This window comes from Ixodes scapularis, unplaced genomic scaffold, assembly GCF_016920785.2.
Source record: "Ixodes scapularis isolate PalLabHiFi unplaced genomic scaffold, ASM1692078v2 PGA_scaffold0__279_contigs__length_252992795, whole genome shotgun sequence".
Classification (NCBI taxonomy): Eukaryota; Metazoa; Arthropoda; class Arachnida; order Ixodida; family Ixodidae; genus Ixodes; species Ixodes scapularis.
Window position 1 is genome coordinate 15,793,183 of NW_024609835.1, and position 4,899 is coordinate 15,798,081.

Here is a 4,899-nt window from a genome sequence, read left to right on the forward strand (position 1 = left end):
GTGAAAAGGTACAGCGGCAGACAACGGTTGAAAGCAGAACAGTTGAGAGGAGAATCACAAGTAACGGGCGCCTCGCTGCTTTGGGACGCCGAAACACAAGTCTCCCGAGCGATGGAATGTCCGCATGTATTCCTCGCGCTCACTTCTATTATCGTCGGGTTTGAAAATTATGTTTCGGGTCTTCGCCGCAGCTTCCCCTAGAGTGCCTTCATACAAACGCGCGCTTTTGCTTGAGTGGGTGACATCTCAGCCATTTTTCCGCCCAGTCGTTTTTTTATGCATTTTGAAGTGCGTGCAATCCGGTGTCAGTCAGCTCGAGCGCGTAGCTTTGGCTAACGCATAGACGCCGTTTTACCGCCCAAGTCACGCACCGAGCGCTCGAGAGCGTCACGCGCTGACACATCCAGGGTAACAATGGATGTCTTCACCCTGAGACAGACAGACATGTAGGCACCCTAGCTTCCCCCAGAAGTGATCCCTCCTACCAGATCCTTGCGCTCCAAATCTGCGACCGGGCACTCTATGGCTCCGTCGTCGAACTGCCAGGCTTTGCGAGTATATAGAAGGCTATAATCAAGCGCATCGGATTAAAAAAAGCGCGTTTGAAACAAAAGTGTTAAACGTCATCGCACTAAGCAAAGCCGGCAAAGCCGACACGAAGGCACCCTAGCTCTGGTGGTGCTGATGATACTGATTTTATTGTTCGTAGGTAGTGCTGATGGTGCTGATTTTTTTTATTGCGCATAGGTAGTGCTGAGTTCCGGGTTGCCCTTTGACAACATTATTACTGCTTTATGGTCGATGAAATGCAGAGCCAGTGGTTCTTGTAGCGGATCAGCTTGGATCCGCTAGAAGCCGTGGGAACGCATCTCCGCCGCTTAAGTCAACGGTCCATGTCAGAAAGAGAATGTCTGGTATGGAACGTGGTTATATACGCCTTTGAACATCTGAACACAGCGCCCTCTCGTCTATAAACGTTGAGCCAATGCATGCAAAGTTTAACGCAATTGACCGCCGCACCCTCTCCTGTAAATACGTTGAGCGGCTAGATGCAACGTGTCATCCATGACATCCCCAGCTCTTGAGTTACTACCACATCTCAGAGCCCCCTTCTCGTTCCGCAGTCGTGGCCGAGTGGTTAAGGCGATGGACTAGAAATCCATTGGGGTCTCCCCGCACAGGTTCGAATCCTGTCGACTGCGCAAACATTTTATTTTTTATTTTTATGTGAGCGCGGACGCCGGCCGGCCGGCCGGCCGGACGGACGGACGGACAAGGCTAGACCCTTAGGAGCTTCGCCCCTAAAATACGGTGAACTTAACGAAAGCCGTTAAAGAGGCACGACAGCCGGTTGCTCGAAGTTCCAGACGACACCGGCGATATATGGCGGCCTAATGCTATAGACGCGACGCCACACCGCTCCTTCTGCGGGGGGAGCGGACTACACATATATTGTTCGCTCTGATTGGAATGGAAAGCCCCGGAAAAGCAGCGCCATGCTCCCTTACACGCGGGTGCCCTTTTACAGCTAAGCTGTTTATGGCTAGGGTTACGTAGATTTTTCCTGTCCGTCAACAAAAACACGGGTCTCGAATTTGATGCAAAATAGCTTCATTCTATGCAAAAACGTATACGTCTCGTCACTCGGATATGCGTTTTCAGTAGAGTAGTTTTCAATAGACACCATTCTTAAGATCAGTATTGTCTCAGGTAGATAATAAAGGTTTCTCAAAGGTTTGCCGCTGAACGTGCGACCCGCGTCGGCCATGTCTACGCTCGCAAAGCCCTTTGGCGTCGTTCCAAGCGCCTGCGTGCCTACTTTCCCTCCCTTCCGCTCTTCCGGGTGGCAGTCCCGTCGATCGTGCAGACTTTCCGCCGGGTGGCGGTCCCATGGCGCGTGTCTACTTTCCTTCGGCTACTCGGGGTGGATATAGTTCGTACCTTTGTTCAAAGATCTGTGTCACGTCTATGTCGTGTGCTAAATTGCTTAGCTGGCCATCCACGTTCACAGAGTGGAATGGCTCATGATTTTTTTGGTTCATGGAATGAGCGGTTTCTTCTTCACCTCTCCGTTCTTGGTGAGCCAATCCACACTCCCGGTGACTGGTTGCTTTATAAAGACATTACTCGTATCCCCATGCTTTGTTATCCACACATCGGCGAAAGAAGGTCACATCTTTCCAACTGCGGAACCATGCGGTTGTCGGTGCTTGGCGGCATTGAAAAATAATTTCCCTCCCTTGAAATGCGCAATAATAACACTATAATTAGAAGAGATCCGTGGAAAGACGAATTTTTGATTACTCGATAGCATACCACAGTGCCAAAGGTATTCATGTTAGCGAGGATCACTTTCAGTACAATGACGCTCTATAACGACCTTGGCTTGACTTCTAAGATTTGAAGAGCGGTTTAACCGCAACGGAGACCGATCCGCCAATTGCGTTGCGAGGTTTTGCTCGTCCGTATGTTCGTATCTGTCTCGTATCCGTCTCGTCCGTATGTTCGTACCTTTGCCTCTATCTATCGATAGAGGCAAAGGCAACTGTCATTCGTTTGTGTCTAGTCCTTATCCTGGATATTAGAGTTCGGCACTCTGACGGCATGGTATCCGCTGCGTAAAAAGCAGACGAATTTGCTCGCCGCACACGCAACGCCTCGCGATCTTGGCTCGAGATCGATGAAGATTTCCGTGCAATCCAGAATGACTCTCGTCGATGGATACGCCTCGATGAAGCACTCCGGCATGTGCTTGTTCACAACCTGTCGCGACGGGCCAGTAGTTGAGTTGAGCAAGGTAGTCCGCTAGGTAACCAATCCAGAATGTCCACACCCGGCTGACTGTGCTGATGTGGATACGAAACCGGTATGCAAGGTCCTGCTCCAAAAGTCCCACCCTCAGGCGGGACAACACGAGCAGCAGCTGATCATCCATGGATAGATAAGGTGACCTTCTCTGCGGACCTTGACTTTCCTTGTGAGCTTCATAACCTGCCTGAACAAACTTGTAAAAGGCGAGAAATCTCTCCAGGAGTCGAATCCCGTGTAGAAGGCCAGTTTCTTTGGGTCCTGTTGCACGGCTGTGAGCGTGAAGTTCTGAAAGGGGATTGTAGCATCGATGACCTCCTCTGCTTTGTCATACATCTCCTCAAGATGGGCTACTTTCTTCCGCAGAGCTTCATTTTCTTTCTGTAGACGGTCGTTGTCCTTGCGCAGTTTCTCGTTTGCAGAAGCGAGCTCCTCTAGCTGCCTGATGCGATCACGCAGGGCTTGATCGATACATCCTGTGATGCTGTACTGGTGGTCTGCCAGATGGGGAGATAGCAAAATAAATATCACATCATTTTTGCAGTCAAATATCAAAACAAAAAACTAGGCTTTCTCCTTGTAATTGCCTTGGCTCTGCCAAATAGCATATCATGTGCCATACAAAAAAAGCATCACATGTTAAAGGGGCCAAGAAACGATATGCATTTGGATGTTCTGCACCTCATACAAGCATACTGACGTCTGTAGCACAAATATAATCTATATAATAATCTATATACCACAAACCAGAGGCTCCCCTGCCAAGGTTATATTCTGAGGAATAGAAGGCTAATTTACAGTCAGAAATCACAATGTTGAGAAAGCCTAGGGTTCACACCAGGGTGACGACACTTGAATACAGACGGCTTATGAACTGGACCCAAGCACTGAGTGAGCACCTGACTATTTGGTTACAATCAATGCCATGGTAACTATTGGGGCTTGGGCTTGTGTCTAATCACTGCGCCAACAGTAGCAGCTAACCCCTAACAGTAATCATGTGATTATTTTACCTGGCTGTGAGGAAGAGCAGAATATTGCTTGTTCTCAAGCTTTATTGTGCGACAGCAAGCATTTAGCAGAAGTAACTGAGTCGGTTTATGACCTCTTTAATGCTGCTCTGTTCCACACGAAGGAGCTATAATGGGAATGCTGGCTATTCGCCTTGAGATCCGATCGTCAGGGGTGCTGCGGGGAAATGCGGAACTAAGCTTTGTTCTACACTTACTTGGAGCACGGAGAATGCTGCGGACGCTAACTCGAAGCCCTGAGAGGCTCCGGTGCAGCGTTCGTGCGCATGCATTGGAGTCAACTGCGAATTCTAAGAGCATGCATAGCCTTGCCCGTGCTCCATAACAAAAGTGGGGATGGTTTTTTTGTGGACGCCAGAGAATCGCCGCTTGTCTTGTAGGAAACAATGGATAAACAAAAGCATGTGTCCCCACTTTTCAATCTGGATCTTGAGGAGGCAAATAACATGCAAGCAGGGCTGTGGCAGCATCTCCTTTGTACCTGGCAGACAATGAAGTGAGGGTGTGACCGCAATCTGAAAGAACAACTCCGCGGGTACCTTGCATGTGCGGTATCTTAGAGTGCACCGTGCCATATGGTGCTGCGAGTATGGAACGGCCACAACTTGCGTGCTATAGCCAGCGGTGACTGAGTTAGTACAGTTTGTAAAGTTCGACGTACTGCATGTAAGTGTTCCATGCACCTATCGGGACTGCTGCACAGTTGACAGGGATGCCAAATAAACAGACGAGCAACACTGATGCTCAATGTTAGGAGCTTACCGCTAGCTATTACATCATCAGTGTCAGGGGCACCAGCGGAGGCCAAGGGGCTGCCGGGTTGTGCTGGCTCCTGGCTAGCAGGCAGGGTCACGGTCTGTGCCAGGTCAAGGTCCGACAGAAAGTAGGCCGGCAGCGGCTGCAGCGCATGGCGCTTCCTTGCGCAGATCATGTTTGGGACCTTTGGGCAGGCCGCAACATCTGCAGGCAAGGATAAGGCAATTGTTCACGCAATTATTTTATAAGCATTACATACCGGCTGGAATTCTGTCTAGCACAGGGCACAGCTTACACTGTACGG

General features: G+C 49.7%; 1 non-coding gene across 1 annotated transcript; it reads left to right on the top strand.

The window, feature by feature from the left end:
* Positions 1-1,120: 1,120 nt before the first annotated feature.
* Trnas-aga lies at positions 1,121-1,202 on the top strand. Its single transcript has one exon. It is a non-coding gene; the product is annotated as a tRNA-Ser (tRNA).
* The last annotated feature ends 3,697 nt before the right edge of the window (positions 1,203-4,899 follow it).